The following is a 19495-nucleotide window of genomic DNA, read 5'->3' as shown; positions in this document are numbered from 1 at the left end:
CACACATGCATGTGCACTCACCGGATGATGCCTCGTAATCAGGGAGATCTCCCACACCTTGGAGTTGTCCCTCGGTGACGTAGGATCCAGCTACGGACTCGTGTGGTGTGAGTTCTATTTCCTGTGCTGGGGACCCACCTCCAGTCACCAAGGTTGCGGCATGACTTGAGGCCAGCTTATCCTTTGCCCTGCGCTTAAGGTCATTCCAGCGCTTCTGGCAATCACTAGCTGTGCGCCTCACTACTCCAAGGGCACTTATTCTGTCAGCAATGGTCTGCCAGTGTGCCTGGCGTCTGGCATGTGTGGTCTTGGACCCTGCAACGATGACCATTTCCCTATCATGATCTGACACATACTGAACAAGTGCATTCAGTTCGGCGTCTGTGAAGCTTGGCTTCCTTGATGGGCCGGACTGTGCAGCCGTGCCTGGGGCATCAGCCTGTGCCGGACGTGCACTCTTCCTCTTGCGCTTGGAAGGGGGTGGGGATCCAGAGTGTCCTACGCCGCTGTGGACACTAGGGGCAGGAGCCGTGGTGGACTCAGTACTGGGTGTGTGGGATTGCACACTCAGCATGGGAGTAGGTGCAGGCATTGGGGGTAGAGGGATGGGGTCAGGCCTGATCTGAGGTGCATGAACTAGGACCGACACAGTCTTGGCAGGGTGTATGAGAGGTGGGGTGGATGGAGCCACACCCTGGCTACGGGGGCCAGCAGATGACCTATCTGGCATAGATGCGCGTGCCCTGATGACACCAATGTGCACCAGTGCACGTGCAGTGGACCTGCTGACCTGGATGTCAGCGATGGGATCACCCTCGGACAGGTCTGGTGCCACAATGGGCTAGTCCGACAAGGGCTGATCAGGGTTGGTATCAGCCACATGACCCTCAACTGGGGGGGGGGGGCATGGGTGTCCCTGACTGGTCCTCCAGACTGGGGGGGACAGGGGCACCCTGCAAGTCACAACCACGTCCCCTAGTGGATCCTCCACGGCCACCACGTGTGGCTCGGCCACCTTTGCCACCCTTACGGCTTGCACGCCTCCCAACCATGGCACTGATGTTATTGTGCGTATGGGAGTCGGTGTGCACAATTGTCCTGGGCAATTGGGTGTCAAAGGGGTTGGGTACCAGATGGTATTCGTACCCTAGTGCAGTGGCAAGGCTATATGACACCCCTGGGGAAAGATGACGGGTCACGCAACGCACAGGCACCCCAAAAAAGTTAAGGAACGTGCACAATACCCCTCCTAGACCACGTGTGCTGATGGAAAACCCTGCACTACGCTGTGGCATCCAGTAACACTTAAATGAACGTATGCGTGTCACACGCAGCCTAGAATGACCTCTGAAGGGGTAGGCTACACACGGGGCAAGCACAGAAGTTAGATACGTGCGTGACTCACCGTCTGCCAGGTAAAAGAGCGTGAAAAATGAGCGCGTTTGGTTGGCAACACCCCCGCCAAAAGAAGATGTGTACGCTGTCTGAGGAGACAGGACAACAGTAGAAGGGGACACTGTTTGAGGGAACAGGCCCAGGTAAACCAGTACAAGAGGAAAAAGAGAAAAAGCTGTCAGAGGTAACAGGGAGTACGAACTGGAAACGCCGTGAAGTAAATCGCGTGTGAAACGACAAGAAGTACAGAATTCACCCACTCGCTCTCCACGAAAAGCACGTACAAGGAAATGGTGTTCTACACTACCTTATATACAGGCCCACACGTACAGCGTCACTTACGGCGTGTACGTGCTTGGCCCATGTTCACCAATCACACGCTTTGTCACTTCTGCGTGTGGATCCTTTTTCTCCAATCACACGCTTTGACACTCCTGCGTGTAGCTCACTTTTCACCAATCACACGCTTTGTCACTCCTGCGTGTAGATCCATTTTCACCAATCACACGCTTTGTCACTCCTGCGTGTAGATCCATTTTCACCAATCACACGCTTTGATACTGCACGTGCAGGTAACTATAGACGCACATATGCTGGTGACGGGTTTTCTCGCGCGATTCGCTGAGTGTGGGATTTTCACGTGCAAAATCACTCCCTATCAGGCTGTCCACGCGTTCAAACACGAAAGACCACGCTCCTGGCCAGGAGGCCAAATTACAGTCCCCCAGAGCCCTGAGCACGCTCCCACCTGCCATCTGCTGCTGCCTGACTGCCTGCTGGCCACGTGCCCCACAGTGCTGGTGGGTGGGGGTGGTGGGAGACATGGGTGGGGGCCTGGTGGAGGGTGCCCCTGGTGGATGGGGGGTGGGGGTGGTGGGAGACATGGGTGGGGGCCTGCTGGCAGGTGCCCCTGCACTGCTGGGGGGTGGGGGTGGTGGGAGACATGGGTGGGGGCCTGGTGGAGGGTGCCCCTGGTGGATGGGGGTGCAGGGGGACATGATCAGGTGTGCAGGGTAGTCCCCTGTTTTGTGGGCTGCCTGCAGGGGCCGTGGAGGGTGTACAGGGTACACCTGTGAGGGCCCACCCAGCCTATTCGCGTGTGATAATTCCCGCGTACCCCTGTAATACACGTTCCCTGGCCTATCGCGTGTTCTACTTCACGCGTACCCCTGTAATACACGTTCCCTGGCCAATCGCGTGTTGAACTTCCCGCTACCCCTGTAATACACGCACCCTGGCTGTTCGCGTGTGATAATTCCCGCGTACCCCTGTAATACACGTTCCCTGGCCTATCGCGTGTTCTACTTCACGCGTACCCCTGTAATACACGTACCCTGGCCAATCGCGTGTTGAACTTCCCGCTACCCCTGTAATACACGCACCCTGGCTGTTCGCGTGTGATGATTCCCGCGTACCCCTGTAATACACGTTCCCTGGCCTATCGCGTGTTCTACTTCACGCGTACCCCTGTAATACACGTACCCTGGCCAATCGCGTGTTGAACTTCCCGCTACCCCTGTAATACACGCACCCTGGCTGTTCGCGTGTGATAATTCCCGCGTACCCCTGTAATACACGTTCCCTGGCCTATCGCGTGTTCTACTTCACGCGTACCCCTGTAATACACGTTCCCTGGCCTATCGCGTGTTCTACTTCACGCGTACCCCTGTAATACGCGTTCCCTGGCTGTTCGCGTGTGATAATTCCCGCGTACCCCTGTAATTCACGTTCCCTGCCTAGTCGCGTGTAGAACTTCCCGCGTACTCCTGATTTGAAGATTGCCCGCTTTGCTTTCCTTGTTTGCCTGCCCTGTGAAGTGGTCCAGGGTTAGCGCAGCCCTTAGCGATGATTTAGCGATTTTGATGGCTTTTCCTTGCGCGAGGGCGTTCTTGGGGGCGTTACTGGCGCTGCTGCAGGCTCGCTGCGATTCTCTGCGCCACGGCTGGTTTGGGAGCATGAAATCCATGAATACGCTGTGCGCGGAAATCAGTTTTAGCGCACGTGCCTGGCGCAGACTATCGCAGGCGCACGCTGTGCGCCAGCCGCGTGCGCTACTTGTGCGCTGGATTCTATGAATTACCCTGAAAGTGTGATATTCAATTATTAATTTATTATAAAGCGTGATATATATATATATATTGTTTAAATTATCAAATAAACCTTTAAACTTGCAAAACAGAACTACTTCTTGGCTCAGTGGGGCCAGGGGGATTCCAAGAGAGGGGTGTTATATAGGGGTAGTCATCCAGAACGCATGAACTGGACATAAAGGTATATTAATAAGGGTTTCCATTCAGTATCCCAGACTAGGCATTGACTTAGCTGTAGTGTTGAATTGAATCCTCTTACACACCCCAATTCAATAATAGATGATTTGCACAACCTTTATATTTAAATCATTTCCAAGCACTGGATTTAAAAATGCTGCATCATTTAAATGTGTTGTAAATGTTGTCCTAGTCATTTAAATTCAGTTAAAATCTAAAACCCACATGTTCATCAGTGCATTCATTTGTGTATATACCTTTTCATCATAGGTTCATGGAAGTGTGAGTAACATAGCATCACATGCGATAGCCATGATCCACTATGCTGAATCAGATGCACAATTAGTAGATATTCAGGCAGTAAAAAGTGTGCTACAGCTGACTGCAACCAAGGTGGCATTCTCCTGTGAGAATGACTCATTGTCTGCAATAAAGGATAAAAAGTAAGCACTGTTAAATATCGATATATACAAAGTAGACCTAATCGACCATCATAATATCATGTTATCTACACAGGTAGAGCCATCTAGAAATAATGAGATGAGAAGTGAGATAAGAGACAAATAGTTGTGTAGATCCATATGACAACTTAAGGGCAGATAATCAAGAAGTGTCATATGCCGATCCCGAAAACGGCAGCATATCTTCTACAGATATGTTTAAATCCTTTGGAAATCTGCTGACAATGATAGTCGAAATTTTTTTTTTTTTTAAAAATGTTTTCATTTGTTATAGCTGAACAATAAACAGCTTTTCAAATATAACATAGCAAGTAGTAACAACAAAAACAAGAGGAACATTCTTTCAAAATAATTATTTACATCATAGTCATTAAATGACGATTAGGAACTATGAGGTTTAACAGAGAAAACAGATAAAAAAAAAGATGAGAAAATATATAATTAAAACAGGTATACATTTAAAATCAATTATGTACAGTAAGCAGCAAAATAGTTTGAAAAAATACTTGCAGTATTTACAAGGGTTCTAATTTAATTTGACAATGTTCATGTCATTTACTATGATAGTTGGCATTTCAGATCAGTCTAGATGATTATAATTTATCCTTTAAGTCAAAAAAGTTCCAGTTTTAAGTGAAATCATTTTTCAAGAATAATCAAGACAAATTGAGTGATTGCAGAAATCTAACAATAGCTATATGATTTGAGATTATATGGCAATCAAACAGAACTCTCCTCAAAATTTCAGTGGTTGATATGCGATAATCCTAGAGTAAGTGGAGAAAATATGTTGTACTTGCATCCCGGAGAGCAGGGATGCAGAGACTAAGGGGGTCATTACGAGGTAGGCGGTAAGGGGTTAACGGCGCCGGTAAAGGTGCCAGAGCCGTCAACCCTTAACCGCCTCATTACGAGTTCTGTCGCGGGACCCGTTAAGGCCACCTGGTAAAACCAGGCATCCTTAGCGGGTCCCGCGAGCAGACCAGGGTGCTAACAACGGGCCCATTATTAACGGGCCCGTTGTTAGCACCCTCCCCATTCCCATTGAGTCATGTGGGGGCTCGAATGGGAATGGGGATGGGTTCCTTGAATGAGGAATTACCGGGCCCTTCAAGGGTGGAATGGCCCGTAATTCCTCATTCAAGGAACCCGGACCTGGTACCCGGTAAGGGGGCAGCCATGCCGCTAATAGCGACATGGTTACATCCTACCTCGTAATAACCCCCAATATGTTTGATTGTCTCAGATTGGGAAGCATTTGAGCAATATCCACAGACGTTATCTTCTTTGGTGATTTTTTTATGTCTTTGGAGAACATCATTTGTGTACTACAGATTCAACCTGAACCTCATAAACAGAATTCTTGTTATCCGATTTGGGAACATCTTTATGTAGGGTTCAGTTTCATTCAGAATTTTCAACAAGAAGGCTTGATCATTAAATAGGTGGAATTTAGTACAAGGCTCTCTTGTTCTGATCCAGTCTCCCAGCCATAATTTTTTTATGGGTTGGTCATTCAAAGGGAATCTGATATCACTCCATTTTTTAGGGATTCTTGAATTTGTATTCTCCAATTTTACATTTTGGAGTGGTTAGCTGTAATTACATAACTTGATACTGTGCTCAGAAGGGAGTTTCCCTTGGGGGACAAAAGGTATTTTCTATATAGTGACAACAGCTTCCATTTGTATTTGCAAAAAGGGAAACAATTCCCAGTTCGTGGGGAATGGCGCATAGGAGGTCGAATGAGGTAATCATAGGACCGATCTCCAAAAGAGACCCTGTTTCCTCGGCCAATATATCTCTGATTGCCATGTCCTAGATTCCGAACCATAAGATGAGAAAGTGGCCAGCTTTTTGATAAAAAAAACTTGACACCAGGTGATAGTGCAAATGTACCATATCTAGCCTGTATGATGTGTGCTTCAGATATGGCAGTTTTCCGGGGTTTTTTTGTATATCGAGATGATACGGTTTATCGGAAGGATGGTTACTAATGTTGAGTCCAAGATACTTATATTCTTGGACCAACTGTATTGGTTTTCCATGGAGCATCCACGTAAATGTGATTTTCCTCTTTATGCCCCTGTCATCATCAATCGTGAGCTTAGATCTTGATTGATTGACTTTGAGAAGGTGTGTGTTGACATACTCACCCAGATGGGTAAGAAGCACTTGCAATCCCCTGGGTGTTTTTACCAACAACACATGGTCCTCGGGTCAAGGTAAAACAGCCAGGGGATCCAATGTTCTCCCAATCTGGGCAATCTGAAGTGACCTCAGTGAATTGGTGTCGCATATCTGCAATAAAGACATTTTAAAGTGTGGATGTGAGAATTCACCTCTGCTTTAGACCCCTAAAGGTATTCATGGGGTCCGATAGGTTGCATTCCAAGGAAAGGCGAATTTGAATAGTTTGAGAGTGAAATTGTATAATCCAATACAGAAGATGAGCAGGGCAAGCGATTCTGGATAGTTTTTCCATTAGCAATTCTCTGGAAACCGAATCGAACACTGCTTGGAAGTCAATGAAAGACATATGAAAGGGCTGCTTTCTCTGATGTTCGTGCAGTTTTATGGTGTGAATGGCATGTAAGTTTATCGCTGTTCCAAGTCTTGGTAGAAATCCTGTTTGATTCGGATCCTGTTGATCAGTGTTAGAGATCCATTGGTTAAATTCTCTCAAATTGAGTCTAGCAAACAACTTCCCAGATACAACTAGCAAGGTGATTGGTCTATAATTCCCAGGATCGCTCCGATCGCCCTTTTTAAAGATCATAATGATGATGGATTTTCTTCCAGGAGGGAGGGGGCTATCAAGTTTGAATAGTCTGAGAGAATATTACCATAAGTATTTTGGCCCAAGATACCTGGTAAGCTTTGATCATCTGGTTAGTTAGGCCATTCAGACCAGGGACCTGGGATGAGCTTAATCTCATGATATAGTATAGTATGTCTTCGACATCAAACTGCAAGGGAAGATGGATACTCTTGGGTTGATCGGCTTCTTACCCGAAAAAGGGATTGTTGCATACAAGGTTTTATAGAACTTCAGCCATACCTCCTCAGGAAATGCATTAAAATGAAGTCCAAATTGTGCAGACCCATTCCCAATGTTCAGGATCCCCCAAATGTGGACTGAGTTTTTAGAAGACATGGTCTCTAGCATATACTCGGCATCTCGTTGTTACATCAGGGCTTTTATGGCTTTAATCAAATATGTATACCGCCATTTCAGAGACCTTAGCCTTATTGCCATTAAGAGAAAGGGTAAAGAAAGAAGTGTTCTCTTCTCGGCACAATAGATAGCTAGTTAATGATCATGTGTGAAGTTTATTTGTAATGATCTTAGAGATCAGGTGCATTTTAGTTTTTAAAATGTGCATGACTGCAACATATGAGCTCTGTGAAGTAGTTGTATTTGACAATTTGCTGTTAGCTGTTAGCTGAGCTCGTCAAAAGAATATTCAGGTTATTTAATGAATTAGTAGTCCATCTTAATCTGTTCATACCATTTGAAACTGTGATATCAGGGGCCAAGGAGGGCAGGCAGAATTTTAGGATTGAACCAGTTCCACGTGACGGAGAGTAAATTGTGGTCACTGGCAATTTGGGATTTGATTTGAAAACGAGAAATCTGATTGAAATGATTTCCATCTGTTTATGCATAATCAATCAGAGCCACTTTCTGACCAAGTGTGAGCAGAGGGAATATCCCCTTGGATACACCCATTTAATCTGAACAATTGCTGTTTTTTCATGAGTGCATTCCATCGTTTTGCCACTGGTGAAAGTGGTTTTGCAGATTTTTGGATGCACGTGATGTTCAGGTCCCCCACCAAGATGGTGCAGCCAACATAGGGATCAAAGGTTATTCATTCCAGAAAGGATTCAGTCTTTAAAGAAATCATCGTCCTGAATCCCAGCATGATTCCAGTACACATTTAATAGGGCAATGGATTGTTTGTCCAATTTTATTTTAACCAGTCGGAGGAAGCTGTTGGGAGAGGTCCATGATTCTATAGATGGATTAAAATCTGATTTTACCGCTACCATCAAGCCAGCCATGGGTCGTCCTCTAACGGGTAACTTGGCTGGAATTAGAGCTAAGGTATGTTGGTTATGTCATAATCCCGCAAAGGATTGAATTTAGTATTAGTCAAATGTTTATAGTCAAAGTGTGAATGTATGGAAAACAAAATTGACATCTAATCCGTTTTACTACATAACAGCATCAATAGAGGGATGAAAACATATAGGGCCTCGTTACGACCCAGGCGGTAAGTTACCGCCTCGGCCGTGACTTTACCACCATGGCGTAAACTATGTTTACGCCATGGTGGTTGGCGGACTTACCGCCCCATTCCGACCTTGGCGGGGCGGTAAATCCCCAATCCCCATTTACCCTTCCCCATTCCCATTTTGCCCCATAGGGCATAATGGGAGTGGGGAAGGCGTTAATTACGCCACCGAAAATTACGGTGGCGTAATTAACTCCATGGTCCCTTAGCGCCATGGATTTTAACACCTGCTAAAAGCAGGTGTTAAGTCCGCCATGGCGCTAAGGGACCTCGTACTCAGGCGGTAAGGGTCGGCGCTATTTACGCCGCCGTAAAACCCTTACCGCCTGGGTCGTAATGAGGCCCATAGAGAGCAAGAGACAAATACAATAACAATTGAACATCATCAGGTGGACGAGTCCAGAAGTTCAAATCAAAAGATAAATCACCATGACAATACTCCACTATCAAATACTTGTAGTAATATGTACCCGAAAAACCGTAAAAAGAAACCCATTGCCCAAGTGATTATGTATAGTAGTCTAGAGAATAGACATAAGAATGCCTGTGTATTACTAGATAACAGTCAGACAATAGATAACTTAGAAATCAAAGCTCTCCAACTACAACCTATGTCGACTGTCGACTATGTCCATCCTTTGAATCAAACTTATATCTTACAGTTGTTTCATTCAGTAGTGGTGATTAGAGTAATCTGCACAGAAAATATTAAAATAGTTGACCAGGTAGATCACCCAACTATATCTATGTCAAACATCTGGTTTACGTCAGAGACCAGCATAGAGTATATCGGGAAATATGAACCAGAACTAAATACATTACTTTACAGCTGCAAGACAGCGACCATTCAACCACAAATATGAACATAAGGAAAATGATGTCCTCTGTAGCAAGGAATAGAAGAACGAGTGCCCAAATTAGTAGAGAAGAAATGAATACTAACAAACAGCTGAGATGTGATATGCCCATGGAAAGTGGAAATAAAGCGAACAGTGAAGGGTACTGGCAGTGGTTACCAGTGGTCTTTAAGACACACTTCTCTAAAATATCTCGTTGACCTAATTTCCTTTGTTCATGGACTACGCGAGGCAATACACATTTAATGCCAGAAGATGGCCAGTTAGTTTCCATACACTTGTTCTGGATAGTGACCTTGCAGTTAACCTGGTTGTTAGAAATTCCTAATATAGATGGCTGTAGTACGACACATCGAACTGCAACCAAAGGCCCGAAAGGTGTACCAATGGGTGGACTTTGTATCTCAGTTTTTCATCTCTGGTCACTAAAAGAATTCAAATGTACCTTGCCAATGGTTATGGCTGCTTCAGAGACTTTGAACAACAAACTCGTGAATATCATAAACATCTATTACCCTCCAGGAGCAGGTGCAACTAAGCAAAATGTAGAAACGGTCAAAAACATACTTGACCTATATAATCCCAATATGCCACGTCTACTAGTGGGTGATTTCAATGCTACTGTTGGTAATGGGGAGTTGTCAACTGATATATCATTAGGCTCATCCCCTGTTAAAATAAAGGTGAGAGACAGTCAAGGTAATGCCTGGGCAGAGGTGCTTTATGCAAATGCGCTTAGCCGAATAAATGGGAACTATAAAAGTGATGCAACGAAAGCCCCGACTACAGTAAGTGGTACGAGTGCCTCTACATTTGATTATATTTTTGCTAATTCTGCTGCAATGAGTTTAGTAGTAGTCGTGGCAATAGTCCTATGTGAGGAAAGTGACCATATGCCACTGGGCTTGTCCATGAACATAAAAAGCTGCGATAGAGATAAGATAGAATTTAATGAAAATGGAGACAACTTTGTTAATAATAGCATGAATAGCATCCAGTGGAATCCCAGGAAGCTTGAAAATGCAAATGTATTAGTGTCAACATTAGTGCCAAAATGTATAGATAAATACAAGCAGGGTATAAGTGAAGACTCGAAGATCATTATAGAAGATTTTTTCGAACTAACAAATTTTATTAAAACCTTCACTAAAAAAAATGAAGAGTACATAAGAGCCCAGAAGAATGCTGGAATATGACAATTACAAGGAAAGTGCGATTTGACAGCAAAATACATAGTGCAAAAGCAATTACGTAATCAAATTTCCCTGGTAGTAAAGTCTGCACATAAAATGGAGAGAGACTGGGAAATAAGTAGATCCATTAACACAGCCAAAAATCATATGGGAAATGGTTATAATATCATAAAATAAAATGTGAAAGGGACATCTGGAACCAGCTTGCTATATATACCCGTAGTGGTAACACTAATGGAGTGTGGACAGTTATCAGAGGTAGAGCTAAATGATATCTCCCAATACAAAGTGTTCCTGCGAGTGCATGGGTAGAACATATCGAGCAAACCCTAAATAGCCAAATTCCAGTGGATATTGACTTAGAAATCCCAAAATCAGTTTGGGAGTGTAAGGCTTCAGTCGATGGTCTACTGGTGAAAATTAGTAAACTAAGTCTCTCGGACAAAATGCCCAGATGGAACATGCAATTGCCTAATTAAGAAATCTCTGCTACTATGGGCACAGGCATTGCAGCTGCTGTTTGTCGAAATAGAGAAAAGTGGTATTATTCCACCCTCCTGGAGAGTGAGCCATATCTTACTGATATATAAAAAGCCATGCTCGACATCCAGCGAAATTATGTGCAAAAACAATACTAATAGAGCTTACAGAGTGGATCTCAATTAAAAAGATCCTCCTCTCAAACCAAATAGGTTTCAGACTAAATTCTAACACCACCCATAATCTACTTATATTGGTCACAGCAGCTGAATGCATGAATCGAATAAAAAAAGTTGCCTAGCTATGGAGAGTATTTCGATTTCAGAGCTGCATTCGATACCGTGCTGCGGAATAGGCTCTGGCCTAAGTTAAGAAAATGGGGTATTCCGAGTGGACTCCAATATATGATTACTTTGCTTTATCGTGATACTTTGATCAAAATTAGATTAAACGTTGAGGGCAAACGCTCTGACTCTCTTCACACTAGTAGAGCGGTTAAACGGGCTGCATTTTAGCAGCAACCCTGTTTAACCTTGACCTAGCAGATTTACCAAGTGTTTTTTTTAAATTTGTAGAGAAAGATCTAGGTACCCCCACCTCAATTGCCTTACCCATTGTGCTATATGTTGGAAACCAGAGTGTGAGACACATGCGGAACCAGTGAAAATACCAATACCAAGTAGAATCCTGAAAGCAAGGTTCCCATTGAGAAAACCATATCTGCATACAAGAAAGTATGATGGCCATTTGAATGAAATCTCGGAAGAAGCAGAGCAAATGAATGGCCAAAATGAATGGTGACGTCACACAGAATCAAGACAGACATACATAGAAGATATGCAGACTAAAGAATGTTGATATTCTATAAGGCATCACAAAAGAATCGGAGATAAGTGACATCTTGTGATGAAGATGAAGGGACTTATGCTACAAAATAGATGAAGCTATCAAGTCAGTTTACTCAGTAAAGATGCAAAAGAAACGCAAGCAGACAAAGTATTCTTGAGGCTAGCTTAATAGTGAATAGATTGCGGCAAGTGAGTAAAGATTGGATGTTTCCACTACGAACTATAGCAGAGCTGGGCTACAATCTACAATGGAAGGCCTCTTTTCCAGTGTGTCGCAGTTAGAAAACAAATGAAATACAAAGTGAATCTCAGAAAGGCAAGGCTGGATAAGCCATGAAGCCAAGCCAAGAAGCCAAGGTCTTATCAGGCTAGAGTGTGCAGACATTGGATACAAATTGTGTGAAAGAACAAAACTCCTATTCAGGAGGCATGAACAAAACAAGGAGGCATCAGAGGTTTATTAGAAAATAGTATTTTAATACACTTGAAACTCAATTTTGTGGTCTTCAGTCAAGTGGATGTATGAAGTTAGACGAACATGATGGTCACACCTACGCATGAGAGCAGAGCGTGCCTTCACTCCCCTAAATTCTCCAGAGCTAAGAACACTCCCAAGGACAAGTTCAAAGTCCTAATTGACAGCAGACCACTGAGGTGATGATGGATGAATATGCTAATTGGTGAGAAGCTATGATTAATGTTAGCTCAGTAGCACCTGGAAGCTCAGCCTGCATGCTGCTATCGTAGGAGGAAAAGTACTGACGCATGTGAGAGTGCCAACCAATGGTAGGGGACCGTATGATCAAGGGTCCTATAGTTTGTATAGCCAATTGGACGTTGTGTATTTAGTGACGTTCATAGTGACCTGTTTATGGGGAGGGCTTAGTTGCCCCACCTGATGTTAAGAAACAAATCACTTTCTTTCACTACCTTAAACGAGTATGGATCGTATACATAGATATTTCCTTAGACCCTATCACACTTTCCACTAGGTTTTTGTAGTTTGCCAGGTAGGATGACGTTAGTAATATGTTGGTTAATGTCACCTATGACGATTTTGCTTGCTTCAAAAACATGTTTTTTTTAAGATGCATTGAGAGTTCTTACGCTGCGACGTCCGTTGTCTGTTGTACTCCCTGTTTTAGTAATTGATAATACAACAGTTATCCTTTTGCCAACTCCCTGGCCCTCATTACCACCCTGGCCGTAAGAAAAAAACGATGGTGGTAAATTACCGGCATCGTTTTCCGCTAGGTCCGATCATGAACCGTGACCGTTAACTACGATGCAATTAGCGGCATCGTAGTTAACGCTGCCGCTAACTGCAACAAGGTCGCGCGCACGCGAACCGCCACGCCATAAATACCGGCATGGCACAAAGCTGCGCGGATCACGACCCAAGCAGACATGCACCTAACGCCATCACTAAGCCCGTTAAGTACCGTATCGCCATGGTGCTAATTACGCCATTGCGAACCAACCGTAAATGGCCATGTGCGGTGAATCCAGCTGCCACAGGAGCACAGAATCAGCACAGGTGGAGGCAATACAGACACAGGAAGTACAAAAAGAGCACACCCCACCCCTTCCCATACCCAGTCACACTCCACAATGATACCAATAGGACTAGCAATGTTGGGGCTGGAGGACCTGATAGCAATGCAAGTGCTACAACAACAACAACAACAACAACAACAACAGGCTGCACAGAGGAGACGCAGGAGGAGAAGGAGTGCAAGGCAGGGCCAGCAAGCCCCACCAGCACAGCCAGTGGCACCACGCAGGCAGCCCACAATACCACGCATCAGAGCCAGTCCATTCAACCTCACCGCTGAGCAGATCCACACCCTGTACCGTTTGGACCGGGACACCATCACCGCCATCGTAGACATGACACACAACGACATCGTCACCATGATAGAAACACCAACCGCCATCCCACCCCTACTGAAGGTAGTGTCTGTACTCCACTTCCTGGCCACAGGCACCTACCAGCACACAGTCGGGCACTTGCATGGCATTTCACAACCGTTATTCTCTAGTACACTGATCCAAGTGCTCGATGCCCTCCTCAAGCACCCAGATGACCACATCTCATTACCACGGACTGCCCAGGAGATTGCAAACACCAATGTGGGTTTCCATGCACTAGCCGGCATACCAGGTTGCCTTGGTGCCATCGACTGCACCCATGTGGAATTGGTGGTCCCATATGCCATGGAGGCACCATACCACAACCGTAAACTATTTCACTCAATCAACGTGCAAATGGTCTGTGACTCCAACAGGATCTTCACACATTGTTGTACCCAATTCCCCGGAGCAACCCATGATTCAAGGGTCCTGAGGAACTCCACAATAGCACGCCACATGGAGCGACATGCAGGCCCAAGATCCTGGCTACTCGGTGAGTCTAATGTCATGACCATGGAATTGCGAAGTGGGTAGGCGAACGACGTACCGATGCATACTCCACCTGGCTGTGAGTAGCAAAGACATTGGAGCCAGATCATACCCTAATGCATCACAAACCTCAGCTGACACCAGTAAACCTAAGGCCTGATGTATGCAGCCCTACCATGTGAATGAAGGTGTGTCCCAACCATAACTCAAACATCTGCAAGTGCATTGAACCAATTCAGACCACAATGACTTCAACAAAATGCACCTACATGCACGTCACCAAACACTATCAACTGAAAGGCCTGTCCCCCATAACTGCACACGAAGGAGGCACATGAACCCCCTGCATACATTGGTTGATGGCATGCACAACAGTCCATAAGAGCCATGAGCATATTCCTGTCGCATAGTGTGAATCAATTAGTGCATTTCAAAGTGGTCCGAAGTAACAGTTGGATGCAAGCCATGGTGGCACGTCAAGTTTTGAGTTTGATGTCATGACTGACACATACATTCTCGCCCACATACAGGTGATGCAGGCTATCCCCTGAAGAGGTGCCTACTCACACCAGTCCGGAACCCACAGAACCAGCACGAGGAGGACTTCAACCGTGTACATACACGTACCCGTGTGGTGATTGAGCAGGCATTTGGCCTACTGAAGGCACGGTTTCGCTGCCTCAGCAGGTCTGGTAGGGCACTCCTGTTCCGCCATGAGAAGGTGGCAAAGATCGTCATGGCATGTGTCATGCCACACAATATGTGCGTCAGACGAAATGTGGCCCTGCCCCCTGATGCTGAACTGCAACCACCTGACGATGAGGATGAGGAGGGTGTGGATGGGGCAGCACCTCATGGAGGCAGCGATGCACAGGAGGGGCGTGAAATGCATCAAAATATCATTGACCAATGCTTTTAGCACACACGGCTGGTGTGTGTAACATGGAGATGGCACTTGGGGCACTGTGTGTGTCTGGGACTGTACACCAATAAAGCACACATACGAAATGAGCAATGTCCACACATTTGATTTGTGCAAAAGGAAAAAGTGTATTATGAATGTGAATATGTTTGACACACTCAATCCCCCCCTGAACTCCCCAACACACCCAATCCCCCCTCTCCCCTCCCCCTGAACTCCCCAACACACCCAATCCCCCCTCCCCCCTGAACTCCCCAACACACCCAATCCCCCCTCCCCCCTGAACTCCCCAAAATACCCAATCCCCCCTCCCCCCTCCCCCCTGAACTCCCTGCAAAGGTGTGACGGTGCCCGTGATGAAGTGGGTAATGTTCCATTCGTCCACTGGGCGGCCACTATTGGCAGCCCCCTCTCCCGGCCCCTGGGGCCCCCCTGCCTGTATTCCGCAGGTTCCTGGCTGACCTGCAGACGGGGCTGGTTGCGGCAGAACTGGCAGCGGAGGAGGTACTGGGCTTCTCGGTACGCCGCGTGTCCTTTATTGTCTGTACAAGCTCACCGAGGACATTCCGCACCGCGGCTAGTTCCGCACATGTCTTTGCTTGCAGATTGGATGGCTGCCTTGACAGTCTCAGCACATCTTTCCATGTGTGCACTGGCACCTCCACAATCAGCCACATGCTGTGTGAGTAGTGAGGACAGTTGTTGTTGCCTCGTCATTATTTGGTCCAGCGACTGTTGGAAATCTGGGGCATTGGATGTTGCAATTTCCGGGGTAATTGGGCTACTCCCCTCCTCCTTTCCTCCAACTGGGCTGGGAGTGGCTGGCCATGACTCTTCAGGGGATAGCCCCTGTGTGCCGTCTCCATGCAGGCTACTTAGGGACAGGTGGGGAGAATGAAGGTGGGCAGTGGGGGGACCTTCTGTGTCATCCTCCTCATTCCCCACATCGCTGTCAGAGCAGGCTGCAATGGCAGCAGTCTCCCCAATTGTACTGCTCCCCGCAGACACATTCCCATCAGTGGGCAGCAGTTGTTGTGTGTCTCCTGTGGGTGGTGCCATGCTGCTTGCCTCCGGGATCATTGCTGCCCTGGGCTGTTTTGCGACAGGCAATTTTGGCTGCTGTGGTTGGTCTTTGGGTCCAGCAGAGGTGGAGGGTTGGTGGGCTCTTGCCTCTGGCCTGGCCTTCTTGGCAGGTGTGGTGCCACTCTCGTCCCTGCCGGTGTCCAATTGGGAGCCTGTGGTGGAGCAGAGGAGGGAAAGTGTTATTGATGGGTCAGCGGACATTGAGCAGGCATTGTGATGACTGCCATGAATTTGATGGATAGATGGTGCACTTTGTAGGCTGTGACATACAGGTTGTCTCCCTTTTGGGTGGGTTGAACATGCATGAATGTGGGTGCCTGCTGTGGAGTGTGCATGCTGCATGTGTGCAGGGTGTAGGTCTTCTGCTGATGTGTTGCGTTAACCCTATAGGGCAACATTGTGATGCACATGTAAGTGGAAATCAGGGGGTTTTGCATGGCTAAATTAGAGGCACCTACCTGTGTCTCCTGATGTCGGGCTCCTCTCTCCATTCCACCGACCCCCTCGATGCTCTCCATGCCGATCGTCGAGGCACATATCTCCTCCCATGGCTGCATCTTAATTGGGGAGTCTGCTCCTCCGCCAGTTGCCATGGCCATGTTGCGGTTGGCCGACAGTATGCTCCTTACTCGGAGCCGGAGGTCATCCCACCTTTTGCGGCACTGTTTTGAGGTGCGTGGGGTGGTTCCTACAGCGCTGACCCGTTGTGCTACGAGTTCCCACATGACCTTTTTGCGGGCTATGGCTGGTCTTGTCATTTCTGCGGAGAAGACGATGTCCGCCTTTTCCTGTAGCGTTTCAGCAGACATTGTTAGTTCCTCCCTGCTGAAGCGGTCCTGCCACTGCCGATCACAGGCTTTTTTAACAACTTTTGGCATTGTGGGGATGCGTGGATGTGGTTGTAGCTTTCTGCAAGGTCTCGGGGTCAGATGTGCAGTGGTAGTGGAGGATTACAATGGATTGTGTTTTTAAAGATGGCCGCCGTGCTCTTTCCCGTTCGGCTGCGATGACGCTACTTCCGGTTCCGCTTACTGGTGGTCACCGCTAATTACGGTGACCACTAATTACTGTGACCGCTAATTACGGTCAGTGCTAAGATTGGTGGCCGGGATGGCGGTAGTGTACCTTACGCGGCATGCAATGCCGGTAGGTGCCGTTTTGGGGGCATTTACGCCATGGCGCTGTTTACATTACCGCCATGGCGCAATGCTCGTGCCCGATGGGTTGTAATGTCCCGCTTTTTACGGCTTCGACCCATCACGGAAACGTTAATTACGCCATGGCGGTAATGTACATTACTTACCACCAGGGTCGTAATGAGGGCCCCTGAGTCATTTCGATAATTAATGTTTGAATAATTTCTGCATCTTCGTCCATCTCAAGGGTATTGGTACCTCATCTTAAAGGGCTGGGAGCTCCAGTTCACGTGGTAGCAGAGAGAGGATGGCTAGATATCCATCGAGATAAGTAGGCTTTGGGGTCCCGGAAATATTGCATGACCTCTGCCACTTGGCTGAAAGGATGTGAAGCTCCCTGTAGATAGCGTTATTAGTTTAAGTGTCAAGGCTTGCAAACAGGGTGAGACGGGTCCCCTCTCAGCGTCTACAGGAAGATGAATGGAGGGAAAGTTGAAAAGGCTACTGAGGAGGCCTACAATCCAGAGAGTTGGAAGGTGAACAACCAAATGGTGAGCAAAACTGAGTGAAGTGGCAAAAGTGTGAAAGGGCAGTGGGTAAAGAAAGTAATAAAGAGAAAAAAAAATTAACAGCGGGAGGCTGGGGTAAAGTAATGTAAGAAATGATGAGTATTGGAAATTAAGTAATTGACTTGAGGAGAGGCCAAGCAATTAAGAAGTATCATGAGGAGAGGCCACGATAAAGAGTACGCCCAAGATAACTGCATTTTAAAGAACGTAACAGACGGAACAGTACCAAAATCCCATAGTGGATGATGTAGAAGACAAACTTGGTTAAAGACGAGTTTAAAGATGACAGTTCAAACTCTGTAGGAGTATGTTTTAGAGGGCAGGACAGTCTTAGAGAGAAGACTGAGAGATATATGTGGACGGTCGAGTATGTTAATTTGTCTGTTTTTTTATGTGAACTATATATGGTGAAGAAGAATGGATAGACGGAAAAAAGAATATATGAGAATTGCAAATTAAGGATTTATTTGTTGGTATTGAGCTAATGGTGTTAAGTGAAAAAATTGATAAAAAAGTAATAGAAAATGTAATATAGAGGGTTTGGAGCCAGCAAGGATTGGTGCACGCTCATATTGTTTTATATTTCTGAAACATACTTTTAAAAACTGCAAATTGTAAAGGTGAGTATTGACAGTCAAAGAGTGACATGTCAAAATGGAGGATGCTACTCCACTTATACATCTTTGCAAACAGCTACCCAAGCACGCACCTAAAATTAGACAGTACAGTGAAGAGTTGGTAAAGGGCACTGCAGACAAAATGTTCATGCCATGGCCACAAGGGGGATCATTATCGAAGGCAGTTTCGCAGCATATGGTGACATATTTGCATGCTGCATATACAGGAAAAAAGTTAGGCAAGCGATTAGCAAGCTTGGAGCTCTGGAAGATGTATCAGGAGGAGAAAGAAGACCTGCCTCCTCTAAACTGGATACTTAATGTATGCAAAGAGGGGGGTGAGGAGCCTTCTGCTCCACCTGCTGTGCCTGAAACAGATGGCAATAGTAAGAAAGATGACGGGCTGTACCCATTGAGGGAGCTTAAGGCAGCGAAGGGGTATAGTAACCTGGCATATGAGTCACCTGTGTAAAGCAGCAACGAGTGCCCAGAGAAAAATACTGAGAGAGATGTCATCTCTAAGGTCCGAGGGACAAAGAGAGACGAGAGAAGGAGAGAAGTGATCGACCAAGTGCATCCGGAGAGATAGGACGAGAAATAAAGAGATGGAAAGGAGAAAAAAATAAGAGTGATGAGCTAGCGCTTATACAGAACGAATGGATGGGTGGTCAGATTTTGCTCAAACTTGAGGTAAGAGCATCGAAGATGTAAGGCAAAGGGAAGATCGAGACGAGCAACATAAGAAGTATAAAGAAAGAGAGGAAAGATTGAAAAAAGATGGGCCTAGGATAGATAAAGATGGGAATAATTGTATCAGGAGAAACAATTTAGAAAACAGGAAAGGGCAGAGGAACAGAGAAAATATGACAACAGACAGAGGGCAAGGAAAGAGCAGGAAAGATTAGAAAACAAGACAATGGAGGAAGAGGAACAGAAATTAAGGGATAGAAGACTAGAGATGTA

This window comes from Ambystoma mexicanum, chromosome 8, assembly GCF_040938575.1.
Source record: "Ambystoma mexicanum isolate Mex_15411 chromosome 8, UKY_AmexF1_1, whole genome shotgun sequence".
Taxonomy (NCBI): Eukaryota; Metazoa; Chordata; class Amphibia; order Caudata; family Ambystomatidae; genus Ambystoma; species Ambystoma mexicanum.
The sequence above is the reverse complement of the archived record's forward strand: the minus strand, read 5'-3'. Positions refer to the sequence as shown.